Genomic DNA, 26411 nt, shown 5'->3' on the forward strand with positions numbered 1-26411 from the left:
TTTATCTTTCTCTTATCCCTTAAGGGGAGTTTCATTATCCTTCTTAAAATATTTCAAAAAGTGATTTGATCATCTTTGACTCGTTGGCAAGTGAATCACCTACAAATCCAGGTCTTTATGAATAAGCACACCCCAACCTGTTAAATTTGTCATGAGAATAGACTGATTTTCTCTTTCTTTTTCTTTTTAAAGCATGGGTCTCCTTTATTGAGCATCCAGTGGGCATCTTGGTGTAGATCCAGCAGCCAGAGTCACGGAGCTGTAGAGCGGCAGGCTGGTGGTGGGAGGAAGGAGAGCAGGGCTGGGGGCAGCCACCCTACTTCCAGGTCTTGAAGAATTGCTTGAAGCTGGGACTCTCGGCCCTGGGGCAGAATCTCCACCTGAGTGTTTGGGAAATATCTCATCTGAGAGATGAAGCCATTGCCCACTTGGAGGGCTGCCTGCTGCTCTTTCTCACTAGCATTTTGCCTCTTCCAGATGTAGATTTTTCCACAAGGCCCGTTATGCATAACAAAGCAGTCGTCTGGAATAAGCAGTTTAGAGGCAAAGGGGCTGGAGTCGGCCACCTTGGTCAGATTCATCTGTCCAGTGGCATCAGAGACCTTATGTAGGTTCTCGGCTTGGGCATTGGTCTGGTCAGCTGTGATGTCTTCCACAGGGTTGCCCTCCTTCAGAGCAGGCTTGAGGCTCAAAACCTGTATTGTTTTGCCTGGCTCCTTTCCACCTGGGCCTTGCCCTGCAGCTCACTGTTCCTGACGGCCAGGTCCAGGTCCCTTGCCCTGTTACGTTCCAGGATGTTGTACTTGCCCACCACATCAGGCAAAGCTATTCTGACCCAGGTCCAGGATGAAGCAGTCCCCTGTGTTGAAGCTGTCACAGCTCAGTGCCCTCTCAGTGGCACGGATGTCCTTCTTCCACTTAACCTGGTAGAGTTTCTTGATGACTGCTGGGGTGACCCCTGAGGTTGTTTGTGAAATGCAGACTCCACATGCCTTCCTGACACTTGAGGCCACGTGGAAGTAGTTCATGAAGAGGTCAGACTCATTCCCTTCAATCTCATGGTGTTGCACAGGCCACTCCCCAGGAAGGGTGTTAAGGTGCACAGCCAGCACAGCACAGGGCCCCTGCTCATCACGGGATGATTGCTGGCATATCCCCAGGTGCAAATGGGAGATCTCTTCTGGGCCATTGTGTAGTACTAGGTAGGAGCCCCAGAGAAGAAGATCCCATGGTTCTCGAGTGCTATGGGCACCAGCTTCAGCTTCTCTACATGCCATATGTATAGGCCTGGGTCTTGGACTAAAGCTGGGAATGGAGAGCTGCTCTGAGGGATGGGTGTGTATATGCTGTTTTCAGACCAGCATTGACTCCTCAGGTCAGATTCAACTTGCTGGAGTCTCCTGGTGTCCAGTCTGAGGGATTTGGTGGCTCTGAGTAGACTGATTTTCATTAGAAAGTGTTTTCATTTATTGTTGGAAAATTTTTATAGAAGCATATGATACATTTTTTTTAAAATCTCTCTATGAATTCTTTGCCTCCAGTTACTTCTGGGATCAAAAAGTTTGGAGTATATTTCTTACAGCCTTTTTCTTATCAACAAAGTTTAGGATAAATTGGAAAATCCTGTAGACTACTCTATATCTACTTTCATTCAGTAGTTGAACGCTGTCCTCAATGTTTTTATTATATTTAAAGGTTTTTTATTTTATTCTTGTGTGTGTTGTGTGGGTGAGAGAGACACACACAAAGAGAAGAGAGACAGAGAGAGAGAGAGAGAGAGAGAGAGAGAGAGAGAGAGAGAGAGATCTTGTATGGTATTTCTGGACCTATTTTCTTCCCAGTGACATGCCTGTTCTGATGCTTTTGAATCATATCTTATTCATACTTGTGTTTTTGTAAAATATATGCTGCTACTGGTGCTGCTTTAATACATTTGGTGGCCTGAAATACAATTCATCACGATAATTGCTCACATTACCACCTGTTTTCTCTGCTCATTTCTTCTATTTTTTGGTGGGTGGGTGGTATATCATGACAGGGTTTGTGTGTAGCGCTTGGAGCTTGTCCTGGGACTTGCATGTGGATGAGGCTGGCCTCAAACTCAGAGTTATGTCTGTCTCAATATCCTGAGTGCTACTACTAACAGAATGCACCACCACTGCCTGGTTGCTCTTTAGTTCTAATGGGTTAACAATACCCCTTAAGAATGTACACACCAGTTTCGTCATCCAATCCCTTCCTGTTTTCAGGGACACCTATATTTGCTGGGTGATATTGTGATATTGTGAGCATCGTCATTAATGTCCTCTTGGGAACTTTTGCATAGAGATAATCATAGGAAAATGAATCCCAAGGCTTTGGTACTTCGATTGTCTCCCTTTAGGGTACTGTACAACAACACTTAACCTTGTAAGATTTAAATAACACACATTTGTTTCTCACAATGTAGACACTAGAATTGCAATTAGAGTGCCATGATACTCACATTCTGATGATCGTATTTTCCTGGTTATGTCTTTATGTTTTCATTTGCTCAGGATAATCAAAGTCACAGAGAGGGAATTTTTTACTTTATTTGAAAATAATCACACAGTCTATTTTATTCTTATTTCCCCATGACCCAAATCCTCTCATATCTACCTCAGCCCCCTACCAACACAAACATGGTCATTCTTTAGAAAGATTTTATATGAGGTAAAGTGAAGTGCTGTATCTGCCTGCTGTCAATGAGACAGAATGTGCCAGAAGACAGGTTAGGTTGTAGTCCACTATCTCCCTTCATTTTTCTTGATTTCCCCTAATCCTAAGTGGAAAACAAGATAGCTCAGCAGGTAAAGACTCTTACCACCAAGTCAGAGGACCTGAAAACTGTGCCTGGGTCACACTTGGTGGAAAGAAAGAATGAACTCCCAAAGTTTTCCTCTGACCTCCATACATGTGCCATGGCATACAAGTGCACACATGCATCAACATACAATGTAATATGTAAAATATTTTGAAAACAGCAAAATTGTTGTTATTTGTAGTGAGATATTCACTTTGACTCCTTCTGTGGCACTGACCATGCCCATTGGTTGTGGAGCCATGGGCAGAAGTGACCTGTGGAAGAAGGTTTGAGGAAGAGCCTGGGAATGATCTCTTGCTGGCGAGACTTGGACAGGAGAGCATCCGGTGGAAATTGCTGGTGTTCATCTGTCTAGGTTGTAAGTTATTTCTGCCTGAATAAACATCTATTCATCCTATTTGTGTATCATGATCCTTATTTAACCGCAATATCTGGTGTCAGAAGCGGGATTAGGATTTTCATGGGACCTGGGTTTCACCCAGGCAGCTGACGCTGCTCCCCTCCCCCACCATCCCCAATGGGAAGGGTCCCTTGCCTAACCAGGTTTACTCACCACAGCTTTGGGACATTTGCCTCTGCCCTACAACTCCTCTGCCTCCACAGCAGGCCTGAGAAGGCACTCACTGCTTCTCATTTTTTGCCCTTTTCTGCATTTTGCATTCGCCCGCCCTGCTTGTGCATTTCCCGTGGTTAGCCCGGCAGTCCCAGCAATTCCACAAGGCTCCTTTTACTCATTTGTCTAACAAAATTTAGCTTGCCATAGTTTGTTAAGAGCTATTCTACAAGGACCATGATCAGAAGGATCATCTGCTACCAGTCGATATTTGGCGGTACACTTCCTGACACTATTTGGTGGTACAGTTTCAGGCTAAGTACCACAAGTTGATATCTACAACTAAAAGCATCAAAGTTCCAGGACAGCAGAATTACACCTAAGGTAATCGTAACATCCTCTGCAATTTAAGCTGATATAATATCTGAGATCAATTGTTCCATACCTATGGCAGATAATTTTACAATGCAGGACTTTCGGAATTATTTTACTTTATATATAGAAGGAATTTTAGCAGAAGAAAATTATGACTGACCAATATGTACTTTTATTTTGTAATAGCAATGGGTTTCATCATTAATATGATATTCTTAAAGAAATGGTTTGAGATTACAGCAAACAATAAGAAACTTGTACAAACCATAGGAGACTTAGTAACAAGGATTCAAAACATAAGAATGCTTAGAAAAAAAATTTCAGAATATTGAAGATGGCATTGGAGAATTGACAGGTAGAATACAAACCGTGGAACATAAAAATGACCAAGTAGAAAACAGAATTTGTTCCATGTCTGATACCTCAATAACCAGAACAGAAACAATGCAATGCATTAACACACTAGCAGAAACAGCTCGTACCTGGTCAGAGGAAGCTGCTAATAAGTTTAAAATGCTGGAACATCAGATACAAAGACTAGATGATAGAATCTCTTCCATGTCTGAGGATAATGGCAAGCTAGTACACAGAACATTGTTTCTGGAGGGCAGTTTACATGCCATTCATATAATATCTAAGGATGAGAATATTAAAAACATGGAATCATTTGTAGTTGGAGAAAGTAAGAAACTGACTGATGCAATGAAGTCTCTAGAAAGTTATTTGATTCAAGAAGTTCAGACACTCAAAGAAACAATGGTGAATAGATTTCAGGCTTTAGAAGACCTTCAGTCTGATATATCAGAAGAATTACTACAGGTAACAGGGCATGAAAAAGACTTAAAATTTTCCACACCATTTATGGTCAGGGGAGCTTTCCCTGTATCTATTAATGAAAAACCAGTAACTAAAAAACACCCAAAAGGTGCCATTGCATATCAGTGGGAACCAAAGCATATGAAAGATACCAAATATCCAGGCTGTACAAAAACAGAAAACAAGTGCTGAACAAACAGAGAAACCAAAAGCCCTACCTTTAAAATGGTTAACAGAGGAACCTGTCTGGGTAGGACAATGGCCTATGACCTCTGAGAAAGTAGAAGCTTTAGAAAGCCTGGTTCAGGAACAGCTAAATGCTGGACATATCGAGGAATCAACCAGCCCTTGGAATTCTCCTGTATTTGTTATCAAAATGAAATCTGGTAAATGAGAATGCTTACAGACATGAGAGCCATCAATAAAGTTATCCAGCCAATGGGCTCTCTACAGCCTGGGATGCCCTTGCCTTCTTTGATACCCAAAGAATGGCCTATTATAGTTATTGATTTAAAGGATTGCTTCTTCACTATACCTTTACAAGAACAAGATAAAGAGAAATTTGCCTTCACAGTACCTAATTACAATAATTCTCAACCGGTGAAGAGATATCAATGGAAAGTTTTGCCACAGGGAATGCTAAATAGCCCTACCCTGTGCCAATATTTTGTACAAAAACCGCTACAAATAATTCATAAACAGTTTCCACCATCCATAATCTATCATTACATGGATGATATATTGTTAGCTGACTCTAAAGGAGAAATATTAGAAAAAAATGTTTGATAAAGTAAAGGAAATTTTACCTCGCTGGGGATTACAAATTGCACCTGAAAAAATACAAAAAGGAGAGTCTATCAACTACTTAGAATATAAAATAGGTCTACAGAAAATTACACCACAAAAAGTACAGATCAGGAGAGATCACTACCAGACTCTTAATGATCTTCAAAAATTACTAGGAGAGATTTCTCAACTGCAAACCATTATTGGAGTAGAAGGGCATGATTTGAAAAACTTGAAAATGGCCCTAAAAGGAGAAAAGGACTTGAATAGTCCACGAATACTATCAGCTGAAGCTGAAAAGGAATTAGAATGGGTAGAAAAGAGGATACTAGAAGCACATGTGGACCATGTGGATCCAAACCTAGACTGATTCTGGTTATATTACCATCTAGAGAATATCCTTCAGGGATTTTGATGCAGAGAGAAGATATCATATTAGAATAGATATTCCTACTACATAAACAGAATAAAACACTAAAAACATATATAGAAACGATCTCTGACATGATTATAAAAGGTAAATTAAGACTTCGTCAGCTAACAGGAAGGAACCTAGCAGAAATCATAGTACCTTTAACTAATGAGGAAATTTCCTCCTTATGGAAAGATAATGAATATTGGCAGAGAGTATGCAGTAAATTTTTGGGAATGATTAGCAACAATTATCCCAAAAGTGAAAGAATCAAAGTCATAAAGAAAACAATTTGGATCCTTCCACGCATTGTAAGAAAAACACCTATTTCTGGAGTTCCTACATTCTACACTGATACAAACAAATCAGGTAAGGCAGGATATAAATCATGAAAAATTAGTAAAGTGGTTCAAAGCCCTTACAATTCTGTACAAAAGGCAGAATTATATGCCATTCTCATGGTACTTATGGATTTTACAGAACCCCTCAGTATAGTTACTGATTCTCAATACGCAGAGAGAGTCGTTTTACACATTGAGACTGCAGAATTTATTCCTGACAATACAGAATTAACTTCATTGTTTATACAGTTACAAGATACTATCAGAAAGAGGACACATCACACACACACACACACACACACACACACACACACACACACACACACACATATATATATATATATATATATATATATATATATATATAACACATCAGATCCCATATGGGTCTGCCAGGTCCTCCAGCACAAGGCAATGATGAAATTGATCGTTTATTGATAGGAAGTATGCTAGAAGCCTCAGAGTTTCATAAGAAACACCACGTGAACAGTAAAGGTTTAAAAAAAGGATTTTTCTATCACTTGGCAACAAGCCAAGAAAATAGTAAGGAAATGTCATTGCTTGCTCATTCTATAACCAAACTCATTTACCATCAGGCAGTAACCATAAAGGTATAAATAGGAATGATATATGGCAAATGGATGTGTTTCATTTTGCAGAATTTGGAAAATTAAAATATGTACACCACACTATAGATACATTTTCAGGGTTTCAATGGACCACTGCTCTGAGCTCTGAAAAGGCTGATTCTTTTATCACACACCTATTAGAGGTAATGGCCATTATGGGAATACCTGCACAAATAAAAACTGACAATGCTCCAGTATATGTCTCCAGCAAATTGAAACAGTTTTTTTGAGTATTATAACATAAAGCACATAACTGGTATACCACACAATCCTACAGGACAAGCAGTGGTTGAGAGATCCAATCGTGCTTTAAAAGAAATGCTCTATAAACAGGCAGGTGGAACCAAGACACCCAAACACAGATTACATAATGCTTTATTAACATTAAACTTTCTTAATGCTGATGAAAAAGGAAAAACAGCTGAGAAAGACACTGGACAATAGAAAAAACTTCTGAACTAAATCAGCCAATGTACTTCAAGGATGTATTGACCTCAGAATGGAAAGCAGGATATGTGTTACGTTGGGGTAGGGATTTTGCATTTGTATCTACAGGAGAAGAAAAACTGTAGATACCATCTAAGTTAATCAAGATCCGAGTTGAACAAGAGAAACATCTTAATGAAGTGAAATGACAAGTCATCCAACAAATTAGGTCCCAGAAGATGTGTGGAGGCCTCTCAAAGGTAGGGGAAGTGTTCTGTTGTTCTTACAGGAAAACAAAGAAAACCTATCTTCAAACAGTCAAAAAACACTGAACATGTAGGTACCTACAGAAGAGAAGACAGCTCTCCAGAAACAATCATTTAATGAAGCGGAATCTGATATATGGTAAAAATATTTAATTCTAGTAAACTATTTATATACAGAAATCTATTTCTCTCTACTATCTAGTATTCCTGAAGTCCCAATTCATGTAAACCAATGCTGGCTTTGGAGTTGGATTTGGCTTTCCTTCTCTAAATTCAAGAATGTTGTTAAGATTAAATTCATGGTTTCTGCCTTAAATCAAGAAGCCAATTGGTGTAAGGCAGAAGAAAATAAAATCTTGGGACTCATTTCTTATATGCAATTTTCTCTCTGAAATCCTAATTTTCTCACATACATTTTAATGCTTATTTTTGCCTTTCCCTTATGCATACCATAAAACTTGAAAATTTTACTTTAATATTGATGTTTAAGTTTTCCACAAGGAATAATAACAATTCCTAACAGCAATCTTTGAACTCTCCAGAAAGAAGATGGGGCCCCAAGTCATAGTTTCCACTTAACTCAACCTGATGCATCTGGACAACAAACATCACCCTAAAACCGGTTTGAGACTGTTTTGTTCGAGACAACTCATGACTAGTTAACTGTAATGGTGCACCTTCTTACTACACCCTGGCCAGAGTTTCAAATAGAACTACAGTCAAGCATTTTCTGCCACACAGTGACTAGCTAATATATGTCACAGCCAGTTCTGTTGAGAAATTTGGTTGCTAAAAATTTTCTTCCTACAGGATCCATTGGAGCAATCATAGTCCCATTTCAGCAGGAAGTAACCTTAAGATAACGACGCCCCCTTTCCCTATCCTTGGAATTTTGGGATAATAGTCATTGCCTTTGGGTTGGTTTTAGTTATTTAGGGTTGGGTATGGAAGTTGATGCTTACACTCGGGTTTATCTTTCAGAGAATAGGGTATGGTTGGGAAAGGTATGGTTTAGATGGCATATAGGTAGATTAGCCTATTTTCTTGTGAATTTGAGTAAGACTGAGGTAATAGTATTTTGCAGCTTACATTATTATATATTCTTACATGTGGTAAGCTATGTAAAATTAAGTTTATATTGTGTGAAATCTTCCCACTTATGTTTTATGCACATTATTTTTACCATATTCTATGTATGTATACTTTTACTTATGTTCAAGACATTTCGTATATTGATACAATTTATGCACATTTATTCTTGCCAGCCATATACTATGTATGTATACTTTTCTTGTATTCAAGACATTTTGTATATTGAAACAATTTGGGATATTTTTCATGCTGCCCTTTATAGTTCTATCTCTTGTCTTGACATTTCTACTTTACCTCTATTTTAGGGATTTATATATATTGTATATGTACATAGTTATATTGTTTAGGTATTTGTTCCTGCTTTATTCAGGGAAGTTTCAATCAGTTTTTTAGCTAAGTTTTTAGCTGAGCATTACAGATTATCTTCACTAATGTTTCCTGTACCTATGAGATTAGTCAGATATAGATGCTTAATCTTCAGTCACTTCATAGACATGCAGAACATGGCATTTAAATGTTTTAATATTAGTATTCCATTGACATGAGACACTGTTGCTCCTGAAATCACCATGCACGTTCCCGAAAATATGTTGGACACTGTTGTTGCTCCTGCTGGTGTTCATTCTTACCTCAGCTAATGGCTTGTTGGGCAAAGAACTGCCCCCACCTAGACCACTGATTTGGACATGCAGTCCTATGTGCTTGCAGGAGACAAATATAGAAGACTGCTGGACCTTGCCAAGTCAGGGTCAGACAGCCATTCTACCTCCCTGCTGTTGTTGTGGTCTGTCAAGTTCTCTTGGCCTTAGCCAAAACTGGATGTACCAACGTTGCTGTGAGACCTAGGGTGACATTCCAGGTAGCTTGCTGTTGCTGTCCTTGCTGCACCTTTTAGAAGTTGCCCGTCTGCACTTCCTGTCTACCCTAGTATCATTATTTTCCTTCTCAGGTCTTGATGAGGTTGAAGATTAAACTATGACAATTATTATTCTCTCTTCCTAGTTAGATATATTAAGTACTAGGCTTACGTTTTCCAGCTTAGGACAACTCTATTGTAAACTCTGTTTTGCCTTCACCCTAGGACTAGATATGTAGGTCATTTTGTTCTCAATTTTCCTTTTCTTAGAGCACACTTGTTATTCACTGTTTTGTATATAGTTTTGTATAAACCCTAAATCTTTTCTTTAGATGAAAATGGGAATTGTAGTGAGATATTCACTTTGTCTCCTTCTGTGGCACTGACCACACCAATTGGGGGGTGAAGTCATGGGCAGAAGTGACACATGGAAGGAGGTCTGAGGAAGAGCCAGGGAATGCTCTCTTGCTGGCGGGACTCTGACAGGAGAGCATCTGGTGGAACTTTCTGGTGTTCATCTGTCTAGTTTGTAAGTTATTTCTCCCTGAATAAACATCTATTCGGCCTATTTGTTTATCCTGATCCTTATTTAACTGCAATAGTTATTGATATTGGAGACTATACACCTGAACTTCTTCTTCTTTTTTATTTTATTATTTTACTTTATTTTATTTTATATAACAAAGTCCAATTAAATGAAAACAAACATTTATACACGATATTTGGGAATTTGGGCGTCGTTCTTTCCAAACTACTTCCTGCTGGTAAGGGGCGCTGTCATGGGGGATTCGAAGAAGATTCAGAAATCCTGGCTGTAGTCTGTAGGGCACCTGAACTTTTAAAGAAAACCTTGCCAAATGTGCTTATCCAAGTTGTAGTTGACAGAGAGAAACAATATACTGAAGACTGATGAATGAGATTTCCTCTAAGTAAATACAGAGGAGGACACAATCAAGTCCACTACCAGGGCAAAGAAAAGATCTCACATTCCTGTCAGCAGTATCTCAGAGATGATAAGAAAAGTGATGAAAACAATTTCCAATGAAATTACAGATAATTTACAAATGTGCAGAAAAACTGGAAGCTAAGATTTGGCTAAGGGGATAGCACAGAGTAATGCATGATAATATATCATAACTCAGTTTGCAAATTCAGAAAACCTGTATAAAAATATATGATCAGTGGAGTAAATATTTGTTAAATGCTATTCTATCTGCTCACGTGTCACTCATGGCAAGCCCTGGGTGATCATAGATGACAAGAATTTTATGTGTTTGTGTCAGATTTGCTTATTGACCATTATTCTTCAATCACACACTCCTTGAGAAGGTTAGAAATTCTGAGAACAAAAATAAACAAAATCACCCAGGAGGAGTAGACGCCAGCAAATAACCAAATTGAGGGCCGAAATCAATAGAGTAGAAAGTAGGAAAACAATACACAGAATCATAAGAGTTGGTACTTTGAGAAAACCAACAAGACAAACCTGTGTATAAAACAAACCAATAGGCAGAGAGAGAATATGCATATTAACAAAATAAAAAATGATAAGAGGGACATAACAAGGAACACTGAGGAAATCCAGAGACTCTTCAGGTCATATTTATAAAACTTGTACTCCACAAAATTTAAATATTTAAAGGAAATTGACCATTTTCTGGATATATATCACTTACCAAATTAAGTCAAGACCAAATAAGCAATTTAAATATACCTAAAACCCAGAATGAAATTGAAGCACACTTTAAAAGTCTCCTAACCAAAAAAAAAAAAAAAGGACAGAGCAAGATGGTTTCAGCACAGAATTCTACCAGAAATTCAAAGAACAGTAAATACCAATACCCTTCAAATTGTTCTACACAATAGAAGCAGAAGGGTCATTGCTAAACTCTTCATGAGGCTACAATTACCCTGGTACCCAAGCCACACAAAGACACAACTAAGAAAGAGAATTACATGCCAATATCCCTCATAAACATTGATGCAAACTCAATAAAATACTGGCAAATCAAATACAAGAACACATCAGTGAAATCATCCAATACACCATGAAGAAGTAGGCTTCATCCCAGGGATGCAAGGATGGTTCAACATACAAAATCCAATGTAATCCACCATAAGAACAAACTGAAAAAAAATCACATAATAATCTCACTGAAAGATGCTGAAAAATCCTTTGACAAAATCCAACACCTTTCATAATAAAGGTCTTGGAGAGATCACGAATAATAGGAACATACCTAAACATAATAAAAGCAATACACAGCAAAGCAACAGTCAACATCAAAATAAATGGATTGAAACTAAACGTGATTCCTCTAAAATCAGAAACAAGACAAGTCTGTCCATTCTCCCCATATGTCTTCAATATTGTGCTTGAAGTTCTAGATAAAGTAATAAAACAACAAAAGGAGATCAAGGGGAAACTAATTGGAAAGGATAAGTCAAACTTTCACTATTTGCAGATGATATAGTTTACATAAGTGACTGGAAAAACTCTACCAAGGAACTCCTACAGCCGATAAACACCTTCAGCAAAGTGGCAGGATACAAGGTTAACTCAAAAAAAAAAAAAAATCAGTAGCCCTCCTATATACAGACAATAAAGGAGCTGAGGAAAAAAAAAAAAAACAGAGAAACATCACCCTTTACAATAGCCATAAAAAACAATAAATATCTTGTGGTAATACATACCAAATGAGTGAAAGACCCTTTATAATAAGAACTTTCAGTCTTTAAAGAAAGAAATTAAAGAAGATACCAGGAAAAGGAAAGATCTCCCATTCTCTTGGAAATGTAGGATTAACATACAAAAAATGGCAATCTTACAAAAAGCAATCTAAAGATTCAATGCAATCCCCATCAAAATCCCTGCACAGTTCTTCACAGACCTTGAAAGAACAATCCTCAACTTTATATAGAAAAAAAAAAAAAAAAAGAGACGCAGGATAGCCAAAGCAACCCAGTACAATAAAAGAACTTCTGGTGGCATCACCATCCCTGACTTAAAGCTCTACTATAGAGCTATAGTCCTGGAAAAAGCTTGGTATTGGCATAAAAAATAGACAGGTAGACCAACAGAATCAAATTGAAAACCCTGATATTAGCACTTAGGAACACCTAATTTTTGACAAAGAAGCTAAATTTATACATTGGAAAAAAGAAAGGATTTCCAACAAATTGTGATGGCATAACAGAATACAAGTGGGTAGAATACTGCAGATTGATCCATATATATCTTTATGCACAAAACTTAAGTCCAGATGGATCAAAGACCTCAAAATAAACCCAGCCACACTGAACCTCTTAGAAGACAAAGTGAGATGTACCATTGAAAGAACTGGTAAAAAAGACTGCTTCCTGAACATAACACTAGTAGCACAGACCCTGTGATCCACAATTAATAAATGCCACTTCCTGAAACTGAAAACCTTCTGTAAGGCAAAGGACACAGTCAATAATAATCTCACAGCCCCCAGAATGTGAAAAGATCTTCACCAACCCCACATCTGAGAGAAATCTGATATCCAAAATACACAAAGAACTCAGGAAGCTAATTAATCAAAACACCAAATAAATAAATTTAAAAATGGGGTACAGAACTAAATAGAGAATTCTCAATGGAGGAATCCAAGATGGCTGAAAGACACTTAAGAAAGTAATCAACATCCTTAGCCATAAGGGAAATGCAAATCAAAACAACTCTGAGATACCATCTTACACCTGTCCGGATGGCTAAAATATAAAACAATAAAGACACTTTATGCTGGAGAGAATGTGGAGAAAGGGCCACACTTCTCCACTGCTAGTGGGAGTGCAAACTCGAATAGCCATTTTGGAAATCACTATTGGGGTTGCTAAGGAAAGCAGGAATTAGTCTACCTCAAGACCCAGTAATTCCACTCTTAGGCATATACCCAAATGATGCACATTACAAGGACTTCTGTTCAACTATGTTCATAGCAGCATTATTTGCAATAGCCAGAAACTGGAAGTAACCTAGATGCCCCTCAACTGAAGAACAGATGGAAAAAATGTGGTACATTTACACAATGGAGGACTACTCAGAAGAAAAACACAATGGAATCCTGAAATTCACAGGCAAATGGATGGAACTAGAAGGAACCATCCTGAGTGAGATAACCCAGCCACAAAAGACAAACATGGTACGTACTCCCTAATATATGGATTTTAGACATAGAACAAAGGATTACCAGCCTACAATTAACACCCCCCCAGAAAATCTAGGAAAGAAGGAGGACTCTAAGAGAGACACACATGGTCCCCCAGAGAAGGGGCAAGGGGAAAGATCTCCTGAGAAAACTTTGAGTATGGAGGGAGGGGAAAGGGTGTTAGGAGAAAGAGAAGGGGGAAGAGGAGGGAGAGATGGGGGTATGAGGGAACAGGAAGATTGAGATAGGGAAAGAATAGAGGAGAAAAACAACAACAACAACAACAAAAAGATACCATAATAGAGGGAGCCATTACAGATTTAAGGGGAAATCTGGCACTAGGGAAATGCCCAAAGATCTACAATGATGAACTCATCTAATAATCTAAGCAACAGTGGAGAGGCTACCTTTAATGCCCATCCATGATAATGAGATTGACGATTACCTTATATGCCATCCTAGAGCCTTCATCTAGTAGCTATTAGAAGCAAAAGCAGACTCACACAGCTAAACACTAGCCTTACTCCTGAAATCCACTTACAGAGAGTGAGGAGTGATGAGCAAAGGAGTCTGGACAAGGATGGAGAAACCCACAGGAAAAGCTGACCTGAACAAGGGGGAGCTCATACACCCCAGTCTGATAGCTTGGAAACCAGAAAGGACTAACCAAGATCCCCTGAATGTGGCTGTTACTTAGGAGGACTGGACAGTCTATAGGCCCCCTAATAAGGGATCAGTATTTATCTGTAGTATACGAATGACCTTTGGGAGTCCATCCCTCATAGAGTGATACTTTCTCAGGCTAGACAAATGGAGGAGGGCCTATGCCCTGCCCCAAATGATATGACAGACTTCGAATACTAGGCATGGGAGGCCTTACTCTCTCTGGGGAGCAGAAAGTAGGGATGGGCTAGGGTTTGAGGGTGGTGATAGGGGAGGATGGGTGGGTGAGGAAACTGGGATTGACATGTAAAACTAGTTTGTTTCAAATTTAAATATAAAAAGAAAGAAAAGATAAACCTTAATAAAAGAAAATTTTGGTGCTGCTGTGAGAGGGAGAATCACCTTTCTTTAGGAGTTGGCTCCTGATTTAGGAATAAAGAAGTACAAAGTGGTTGTCCTGTGAAGTGAGAAAAGATCAGCACTTGAGAATGCAAAACTATTCATTCTCTTATTTACCCTTATTGTTCTCATTGTCTGTCCAAAATCTGCTCTTTGGATGCTGGTATTTGTGTGAGAAAGGATTCAGGAAGACAGCCTAGCCAGAAGCAAAGCCCAAACAATGCCCGATCATTAAGAAAATACTTTAACTGTTAGGGCCTTCATTTGAAAATTGTGAGCCTGAATAAAATAAAATTCTTAAAAAAAAATGAAAAAGAAAAGAAAAAAGAAAATACAGTAACTACTATCCTGATCCTCCTGCCTCTGCCTCCTTCCCCAAATCCTACCAGCTTGTGACACCACAACCAGTTTTATTTATCTCTATTGTACAAATGGACTTTGGGATCTCATTCCACACAGATGTATACTCCCTCAGTCTAGATACATGGAGGAGAACCTAGGGTCTGCTATAAATGATATGATAGACATTGAAGACTCCCCAAGGAAACAGCATCCTCCCTGTGGAGAAGGAAGGGGATGGGATGGGAGTTGGTGAGAGGAACAGGGGAGGGTGAGAGGGTGCAGGAACTGAGATTGACATGTAAAACAAGCTTGTTTCAAATTTAAATTAAAAATAATTATCAAAAAATAGCACCGTAGTAGGACTAACAAAAAGTTCGTTATTAGCAAAGAAATGTGTTAGACCTATAGAGCTTGAAGCTTGGGGATGGTTAGTACATTTGCTTAGCATAGAGAGGCTGTATTTATCATTCTTTTCATTGGTCCTGAGAATCATACAAGTTAGAAGAGTTTGATGGGGATGCGGTAAAAATAAAATTCTCTCTATTCCCTCCTGTCTTCAAAGAAAAAAAGAAAACAAAAAGAAAGAAAAGAAAATACTTTAAATAGCAAAATGCATTTGATAACTAGTCCATTTGATTGCTAACCCTAGTTATTTCCCCACATAATAAGAAAGTTCTTGTAATTGTTGTTGTTGGTGGTGTTTTATAGGAGCGAATAGTTGAAGGACTGGAAATCTATTAGAGACACTTTTATTTATGAGATACTGTAAACTCTGAATAAGTCTTTGGAAATTTAAACAGACTAAACTTTGGCATTTGGAAATTTAGAAGACTATGGAGCCTATAAAGCTGTACTATATTTCATGTTGTAATATTAATATTAGCATACCATCTAGGGGAAATAATAAAGGAAGGGTTTCAGTTGGATTCTGTTGGGATCATGCATTAAGTTGACCAGAGGTCAATTGGGCTGGCCAGGTTTCAGGCAAGTTGATACATGCTAGAGTCATTTAGTAAAATAGATTTCTATCTCTCTTTCAGGGTTTCACAATTTAGATTCATTTTTTTTGCTATTTTTATTATTTGAAACAATTTTAAAATTTACCCACATTTGATCATATTTTTCCTTTCAAACAAGCCCTTTCAGACCCCTCCCCATCCCTACACATTCAAATTTAGGTTATTTCTCAAAAAAAAAAAGTAAATAGGAAAAAAAACTGAAAAAAAAATCAATACAAAAAGAAAATTCTGCCAAAACAAGAAAGCAAATACCCCTCCCCCAAAATAAACCTACTGAAGTATAGTCAAATAAACACACACACACACACACACACACACACACACACACACACACACACACACACACACACACAAACTGGGGTCAATTATATGTTGGACAACTGCTCCTTAACATGAGGTCTGTCCTGGAGTGGTTGGTACATCCAGTGTATGGAGAAAATTGATTTTTTGTCTTTCACAGCAGGTAATATAAGGATGTAAAAACACAGCTTAACTCTCCAATGACCCCAGGAAGCTAGAAGTTTAAAAATACTAAATACCTTAAATTCCATACCCTGTTCTCAGCCAGTAAATAGGTGAAAGGTCACAGTCCTTGCCGCTTATCTGCTTCATAAACAGCTTGTGAACCCCCCCACGCCCCAGTGACCTAACCTCACTGCTATTTGTCACCCCACCTAGGAACCTGCTTTAATGCAGACCTCAAGGGCTATAGAAAACTGGTTGGTCTATAAAGTGTAGGCTTGCATAGTTTAAATTGATTGGCCCGCACAGTGTGGGCACTTGATGCTATGAGATGATTGGTTAACAATACGCTGGCTTTGTTATAACCCTATAAAAGTTGTCTCAGTTCTGTAGTCGGGATCATCAGTCCTCTACCACTGCATGGTATATGACTGTGGACCCAGTGCACTTGGAATATAAAAGACCTCATGTACTTGCATCAAGACCGCTTCTCATGAGTGATTGGGGTGTCACCTTTCTTGAGTGGGAGCATGAAGGTCTACACTCTGCAGGTCTTTCAGTACATGTGTAAGGGTCACTACTGTTGCTAAATTTTATCCTGGTGGCTAGGTTTTCTTTCATTCACTCTCATTCATTCACTTTTTAAAAAAAAAAATTAACAAAATAATATATAAAACAAACACTATGAACCAGGCAAATCAACAAGAGAAAAATAGTACAAGGGAAGAGGGACTGTAGATTGGGAAATTTCCTAGGTGTGATTGATTGCTCTGTAAACAAGATTGTAGTGTATTTTCTTAATTAATGAAAGAATGGTGCAGGAGGCCCCAAGCCATTGTAGGTTTTGCTGTCCTCTGGGCTGGTGGCACAGGATACTACAGAAAGCAGGCTGAGGAGGCAGGAAGGAGCAAGTCAGCAAGCAGCACATCTCTATGGCCACTGCATCATGTCCTGACTGCAGGGTCTTGTGCTGTTTGAGTGCCTGCCCTGAATTCCCCAAGCAATGTACTGTGCTGTGGAACTGTAATCTAAAATGAACTCTTCTCTCCACCTTGTTTATAATCATGGTAGTTTGTCTCTGCAATTGAAACTGAAACATACCAGCTTAGTCATCCAGTGGCAATTCTATGTTGACTAGTTTGTCCAACCCCTTCTTGTGTTTGATGAAACCAGTAATATTGTAGTGCAGTGAAGAGGCCTTGATAAGAGGATTTTTCATCTGCTTTTAAAGATAAGAAACTTTGGGAAATACTCAAAGGAAGGATATTTTTAGAGCAGGTGTGTTCTTGTAAAACTCACTGTACACAATGTCTCAAGTTTGATGACCTGCACTACTTGCAGACAGACAATATGCACTGCCCTTCCAAACACAAAATCTGAGAAATTTTAGGCTAACCAATCCTGTATTTATTATGGCTTGAAATCACCATTTTCCTGGGATATTTCTGGTTTCTTTTAGTAAGGTGATATCTTGAGCTCTCCTGAAGCCTGTAAGTGGATTATGTCACAAAGTGGGATGTAACAAACAGTGGGAGGGGACCAGGATGTAAAAGGCTGAGGCTGGTACTGCTGTCCACGTACATCTCACCATGTAGCATCTCATACCTCCACCCAGAAACCATTCCCTCAACCTGTGCCCCTTTCAAATACACAAGGACACACTTGCCCTTTCCACCCCCACAACCTGTCCCATGAAATAAAGCATCAGGAGCAAGTTGATCTTCTGCATGGGTGACAACAGTGCAGATCATTCATCATCAGTCTATAAGTAGACCAGTTGTCAGGCTTCCAGACCTGTACAAACCAAGTGCCTTCTCTTAAAGACCATCTACCCACCCTTTCTCCAAGGACCCCCCCCCCACAGACCACAAGAAAGTCATCTGCTCACATATGTTTGCTTTTATTTGCAGTACCACAAGAGGGTTCTGTGGAACTGACTATGTCCATGACTGGACATGATTCAGTGGCAAGACCTCTGAGGAGTTGAGAGGTCTTGACCATGCTGAGTCTCTGAGTTTTCCAGGTCCCCTGTAGGGGCTCTGGTGCTCGTTGAGACCCCTTCTTGACCAGGATCATTCCTGCACAGCTCCACGTTTTGTTGATTGTTGTGCTCAGGAGAGGGCATTGCCCCATTTCTCACAATGGTTCTCAGACTCCTCTCAGTGATTCTTCTTCTTATCCTCCTATGCCGACGGTGTCTTCTTTGTCTCTTAAAAGCCCTTTGAATCTGCAAGGACAACACGGTGATGGTAAGCATGTGAAGGGGACATTATGAGGAAAAGGTGTGGGTTCAGGAGGAAATCCATGCCACCTCAGAGAAAGACAAAGAGTCCCAGGGAAGGGCGACTGCTCAATGAAGAAGAAAGAGTACTTTGCTCTAGTCCTCTTACCTTCCCATAACTTGATGTAACTGGCTGACTTGCAGCTGTGTCACGTGCACGGGGACAGGCTTGACAGGAAGTCTCGGCATTCATTTGCTGGTGTTCTGAGGTTGAGGGGTCTAAGTCAGTACTAGGCTCCACTGCCTCCTTACTAACCTCCATAAGGGAGCCTACCTGAGGTCTGACCCACAGCCCACAGCTCTCTGTACTCAACTGATCTAGGGATCTAGGCTCCCAAATAATGCAGGGCCACACCCTTCAACCCTGATTGGTCAGCACCGCCTCACCTGCCATTATGATCATTTCTAGCATCACAAAGCACTGTCTCTGACCCCTGTGGGCACTGGACACAGAGTTGAGGGGTGGTGGACTTCCAGAAAAACCAGGTTGTACCTGAGAAATCAGAATGTACCACCTTGGTACTGGGGGGGAAGGGGTGGGAATCTGACACTCTGACTGTAAAGGAAGAGAGTCTGTCAAAAGAGAGGAGGCTCTTGGTGAGCTTCTTCAAGAGCTACTTCCCACACTTCTTTCCTGTAGTCAATCCTCACTATAGAGAAAGTCGTGGCCTCAATCCCCCTTCTCCAAGTTGGTCATTCTGGTTTGCCTTTCCCTTATCCCTTAAGGATCATGCAATTATTGTTCTGAAAATATTTCCAAAAGTGATTTGATCATATATAAGACTCATTGGCAGATGAATTACCTACAAACATGTTACTATACTAAACTTCCAAGCAAGTTGTGCCCATTGCAGCAATACTATAGGTCACAAACTTCTCTCTTGATAGGGCCTGAGGCCTGATGTACAAAAGTTTATTAATCCCAAGTATGATACACATGATCAAAACCCATGGATAACATAGTCATAGGCCCTAGGGAAGAAATTTTCATGGTCTTGATAAGTAGTCATGTGGTGAAACTGACTTCTCGGTATTTATATTTATTTCAGTTCATTTCTTCTAATCCCAATCTTGGAGAATCAATTTTTTATTGCACTGTGTAGCATCTAATATAGTTATTGTTCAAAATTTGATCATAAACAGCTGTGAATCTATAAGCACAGAGAGGACCTGTATAGCAGCCCCCTCATGAAGGTTCAAGGAACATGGTAGAAGAGAGGACAGAAAGAATCTGAGAGCCAGAAGCTGGAGAAGAGTGATGTGAAAGAGTACTCTCCTTATGACATGATGGAGCCCCATGGAATTTCAAAGTCCCAAAACAGCAGGAAGTAGTTTGGAGGGGATGATGCCCCCATTCCCAAATATTGTTTATAGATGTTTGTTTTCATTCAAATGGTGTTGATTATAAACAGTTAATGATCATAGTCAATGTCTTCCTAAAAAAGGGAAATGATAAAGAAACTAATTCTTTGCATTGATATGAATTCTCATTTATTGATAGAAATTTAAGGTCAAATTTGTTATATGTATAATTCTCCTGTTGTTTAGGTATTATGTTTATAGAACTCATTTTAAAATGTAATGTATTATTTAGTACAAATTATAAATAGTCACCTATAATAGTCAAAACTTCTATTTAGGTTAGTTAGGTTTTCAAGATATACAAAGATGTTTGAGGTGGGAAGATAGTCTACAAACTCTTCAAAGACTTTCAGAATATGGCCCTTAAAAGGGTTTAGGGTCATGATAGTGAGACACAACTGCTTCTGGCAACACCAATTATCTCTGAGAGGAAGATGAGCATCAAAGAAACTCATTAAACACTTTGCTATCAATATGGTGAGACTAGCCATTATGGCAAGAAACCACTCTTGCCTGGACTATTTGATAGACTGGACATGTAGGGCCCACAGGAATGTGACTGCACAATTTGCAAAACAAGATAGTCCTGAGGAGTTCCTGCTTTGTGGAGAAGTCTGCCAGATGTTCTTCAGGACACACAGAAAAATGACTGACAAACTACCAATACAGACGAACAGTTTCAAATTTCCTGCTTTGCTGAGAAGTCTGCAAGACACACTATGGTCTATGGGCTGAAGGTGGATGCCCCAACATCACAAAAGAACTTTGGGAACTGTCCAGGTAGGGAGTTTTACATATTATCCTTCTGTGGTCTTTGATGGAGTTGAAGACAGATAGTTATGGTTATTATTTGCCTTAGTTATGATAAAAGATAAGCTGCATATAAGACTTTAGACTCACAAAGATAGATGATGGAATATTTTCTTTAAATCTTGCTGTATGTTAACAGACTAAATTTGTAACTATAGTTCTTAACCTGATAATTGTTTTGTTACATATAATTTTACTCTGTTAAAAGTTAAAACTCTTCATTTTATTTATACAGAAAAGAGTAGATGATGGGGAATGTTCTTGTGTATATTTGCTTCTCTTATTGATTAATGAATAAAATACTGATTGGCTAATTGGCCTGACAGGAAGTGACATAGCTGGGAAGAATCAGAATATAAGCAGGGACAAACAGGAAATAACTCTTTTCTTTGCAGAGACCCTACAGGTCTGCTTCTCTTACCTCTTCCAGCCAAACTCTCCACAATAATAAATTACTTTTCCAGGCCCAACTCATACCCAAAACCCAAGATAAGTCACATAGTTTCTCTTGGGCTAGGAATATCATAATGACTGGCCAGTGATCAAGTGACCTTGCACGTAGCTTGAAGTTGGTGAGGGTTCCCAGACAGTAAGTAAACAGTTGGCTGAATCTTGAGTTTAGAGAGTATGTGCAGACTAAATTTGCTTCAAGTTATGTCCTTGAATCAGCAACACAGCACCTGTGAAAATGACATCATATATTTGTCTCTAGGGGAAATCAGGTATTTGTCTCCAGTGGCAACCAGCCTGCTTTGAATTTGCTGTGAAGTCTAAAGTTGACTTGTCTGTGTAAAAGGCTGTCTTTGTGACTAAATCATATATTCACCTTCCTAGTCATCCTATGGTCATCTTCCTGCCCATTCACAGGTATGTGTGTACCTAACAAGTATAAAACACTCCACCAAAGGAGTATGACGAGAACTCTAGCACTGTTCTTATTATGGAGGTAAGTAAGGCACTTGAGAACATTACAGATATGAACAACTAGTCATTCAGTCAACAAAGCCATGGTTTTGCCAAATGTGGTTCACCAATAATGCCAGGTGAATTGACTTTGCCAAGTAGAACTCTCTAACAACGTCTAGTGTGTCGACTTGTTAAATACTAGGTCACTACTATAAAGTCCCATGGCCCTGTGCAGCCTACAAAACCCTTAAAGGCCCTGCTTTAAGAATATGTGGAAATTTGCTCCCATCTGGGGGAGCTAGGACAAGGTTAGAAGCAGAGAGAGTATATAGGAATGCAGAGCTGGAAGGAGAGAGTCTGGCTAGAATTTTACCTTGAAGCTGTGATGACTTTTAACAGAGAAAAATTGGAAACTGATTTTTCAGCTATCAAAGGAAAGGTCCAATTGTAGCACAGGGGGAGTACATCCCATGAGCCAAACCTAGAAGCTTTGTCTTTTTAAAATTGAGATAAAATTCACATAACCTAAAGTGAACCATTTCAAAATGGACGATTTGCTGAAACTTATCTTCACAAGTTAGGCAACTACCACCTTTATCTGCTTCAAAACATTTTCAGATTTCTAATTGATATTCTGTACCTATCAAGCCATTATTATCCCTGCAACATTTCCATGTCCTGAAATCACCAATCTTTCTGTACCTACAAGTTTACATTCGAGAAACATTTTATATTAATGAAATCATTCAACACACTAGCTTTCATATCTGGCTCCTGCAATTCAACTTGATGGTTTTGAGCTACATCTACTTTGTTTCTTTTATGGCTGACCCCTATAGATAGAACATAATTCACTTATTCATCATTCCTTTAACTATATTGTTTTTACTTTATGGCTACTGTGACAAGTGCTGCTACTACTAATGTATATGCACAAAAATATAGTTGAGTACCTATATTCAGCCGTTTTTTGGTATACTCACAGAAGCAAAATAGCTGCCTACTTTTGAATATAAATTTTAGTGGGCCATATCCACACCCATAGTTTATACTTTGTTTATATTTTCTTCTGAACTATAATAGCAGACATCAGTTGTTGTAACAGGGACCATATAGGCCCACATACAAAAATAATTACTAATAGTTGGGCTTATTACAAGAAAATTCTGTTGACTCTTGGGAATATATGAAACTCTTCCCCCATTCTTCTGACTTAAATATGATTTGAGCTACTTCTTTTCTCTTCCTTGAAATGATGGATAGAAACTGGAGTTTTCTCTCCATCCATCCATGATGACAATTATTGTTTCCCGTTCTAGGTTAAATTGGGGAATGAATGCTAGTTACAATCCCAAATATTCTCCCTTCTCTCCCTTCTCTACTCAGTCATGCCTCATATTTATTTTATTCCATTTGAAATACTCATATTTTCTCCCAGGAAACAAAGAAAAAAGCTGAGGGAGGCAAAGGAACAAATGTTCATTTGTTGATGAGTTGGGGGCCAGGGTTTCAACAAGGTTCACTTTGCTTCAAGTCAGGGAAATGCCTGTTCACCTAGATCTTGTGACAGATGGGAACCTTCTGCTTTCCTGTGTTACTTCTATCTATATCTGAGTGTTCAAGTAAATTACCTGGAATCGATGCCAAAAGTAGATTCTGATTTAGTGAGTCCAGAGTGGGACTGGCAGCATTCAAACTTGAGAATTCACTTGAGCATTCTAATTCTCAAGTGAAGTCAATACACTAGAACAAGTGCTATGCTGAATATATAAGGTGAAGCCTTTATTCCAAACAAACTTGCTTGGTGAAAGTCCCTCAGAAAGTGGAAGATGGAGAAGAAGAAAGAAAGAAAAGAAAAATCTTGATGCCTGTATCCTATCCCCAAAGATCCTGGATTCTAACTGTGATTAACTTAATCTGGGCTGAAGGCTGGCTTCTAAATGTTTGTAGCTTGTACAAAAATTCTAACATGTTGTGAATTTTGAGGTCACCGTGATAAAGTTCAGAAGGTAAACTTTGGAGTTGTATTAGCAGTGACTATTTTCCAAACAGGTCACTGATAAATATGAATGGATATTATTTCAAAACTCAAATTGTCTCTCTGTAAGACGTATGGTTTTTCTTCCCGCCGCCACGCCAGCCCCAAATAATGCACAGAGACTCTGTATTTGATATTATGTTGTTGGCCAGGTGTTAGTTTCTTATTGGCTAGCTCTGTGTTAATTATTAACCCATTTCTATGTATTTCCACGTGGTCTTACCGAGAGCGGAGGAATGGCAGTTCTGTTCTCTCCAGGCTCTCCATCTTGACCCCTCCTTACTACTTCCTCTTTCCTCAATGTCTCCTAGTCCCTCCTATCCTCCTTTCCTATTGGCCAACAGTGCTTTATTTATTAACCAGTATGAGAAACATATACAGAATGACATCTCCCATCATCTCTCTGCCATTCAAGTCACTTCTATAAAATATTCTGTGTTACATAACTAATTTGAGCTATCAGGGGAGTCCATGTAACTCAAATCTGGATTCATATCATCCCCTCTTTTCCAGGAAACTGTGCCCGAGCAAAGCTGTTACCAGCTTCCTGCCTCTTGCTGTATCAACAGCATCAGGCCACTGGGACCTCAACTTTGCTGAGAACAGAATGTGCATGTTGATGCAACACTTCATGTTTTAAACTTGTCTTTTCACATTTCCACATTACACATTTATTGTATTCAGATGACTTAGCATGAGGCCAAGTCTACAGCTGTTTGAAAACTTCCAGATGAATCCTTAACTTGTTCTTCCTTCAAACTAATATAAAGATGCCTACATTCAGATTCACACTTTTTATTGTATTCTTCAAGTGTGTTCGTATAAGCTTACATGTTCCAATCTCAATATCTATATCTTCAGATTAAAAGGCATGTGTATGTTTCTTAATAAACATAAAATTCTTGTCTATGTGCCAGCCCACTTCCTAGTATGGCTAAGTCTGTGGGAGCTACCCCTCTAAACTATTGCCTCCAGAGCACTGTATACCATTTTTTCAGAGGTTAAATCACTATCACATGACTCTTTCCTTCATCACTTGACCACCCTATCAACGACACTACTTGTATGCTTTTCATTAAAGCCTGTTTTCTCAAGTAACCAGTCCTGTTCATGGCTTACATTACTTTTTTTTTTTTAAATGGTTGCAATTTAAGAGCACAGCCACTTCTAAATGTGCAGTATGAGTGTCCAAACACAATTCATCTTATTAGTAATCACTACTTTAAAGTGGGTACTTGGACCAGAAGCACTAGCATTACCAAGAACTCTGTGACAAATGCAAATTCTTGGACCCCAACAGAGAACAACAGATTCAAACTCTCTTGTCATAGAATGAGGGCTTTATGTTCTTTCTGGTGGGAGCACATGGCTAAGAAGAGTTGGTGACCTACACCCATCTATGGTGACCTATGTTCATCTATGATCCAGTTAATTATGAGAAATGTTACACTAGCTAGAGAATGTGGTACCACCAACTCTCAGTGGCTTGCACAGTAGTGGCTTTGCTCAATATGCTTACCAGCATCCTAGGAAGCTTATATCAGATGGCAGGTGGAGTAATGATGCGCTCCATACATCATCTAGACTCAGGCTGGAGGAGAAATAAATACTGAGCATGCACTTCTCTTGACTGAAGTCAGAAGTTTCCATAAGGCTTACTGTTTTAAAGATTTAGCTTCAAAACTGAGAACAATTCCTTTTTATGCAACTAGTCCATTGACCCACCATGGCCACATAGCTAACTCCAACAAAGCAGAGACACTGACTCCCACATTGATAATGCTGTGGATTCAGAGGCAAGAATATTTGCTGAACAAGAAGCTAACATACATTACTGTAACATTGGGGAAACATACTCAACACAGACCCTGCTATCTATTAAATTCAAATAAATTCTATTAGACCAACAATGGCAATCAAAATAGAACTGTATGGCATCAAGAGAACGCCATTCAGATTATAGAAAATTTTTGCCATTCATCCCATTTTCATGTGACAAACCTTAAAAAATTTTTTGTCTACACTGGTTCTACTTTTAAAGAACATATACAGTATATACTTCTTTATTAAAAACTCAAGGGAAATTCAGCTACAGCAATTTCCACAATGCTCATTTTCACACGGGGAAGCTGACTCAATGTTTTTTGGTTTTCTTTTTGTTTCTTTCAGAATGTACTTTGAAAAAGAAGAATCTTCAATTCCCATCATTGATTGTGTAACAACAATCAACTAACAAGAATGTAAAAGAAAAAGAAACCTTCCTCAAAGATACAACAAAGTTTGCCAAAATTAAAAAAGGAATCCACTGTTGAATCACTATGAGGCTGGGGCATTACCATCACACCTCAGGAGAACAGGAAAGCAACCCATAGTCCCCTGGTAACAGGAGTGAGGATGTCTTTATTTGCTTTACTTTTTCTTACATCAAGGACTAGAACATTATGGCCAAAAAGTGTGTGTTGACCTAAAGCACATAGACTCTGTTTAAGATGCCCACTAACTGTCAAATGCTAACTAAGACCTGTGTCTTTTTGAAAGGGGATCATTTCATAAGATCACT

At 38.9% G+C, this 26411-nt stretch overlaps 1 pseudogene; it reads right to left on the bottom strand.

The window, feature by feature from the left end:
• Nucleotides 1–316: 316 nt before the first annotated feature.
• On the bottom strand, nucleotides 317–1450 carry LOC127214492 (macrophage-capping protein-like; annotated as a pseudogene).
• Nucleotides 1451–26411: the final 24961 nt, after the last annotated feature.

Source organism: Phodopus roborovskii, unplaced genomic scaffold, assembly GCF_943737965.1.
Source record: "Phodopus roborovskii unplaced genomic scaffold, PHOROB, whole genome shotgun sequence".
NCBI lineage: Eukaryota > Metazoa > Chordata > Mammalia > Rodentia > Cricetidae > Phodopus > Phodopus roborovskii.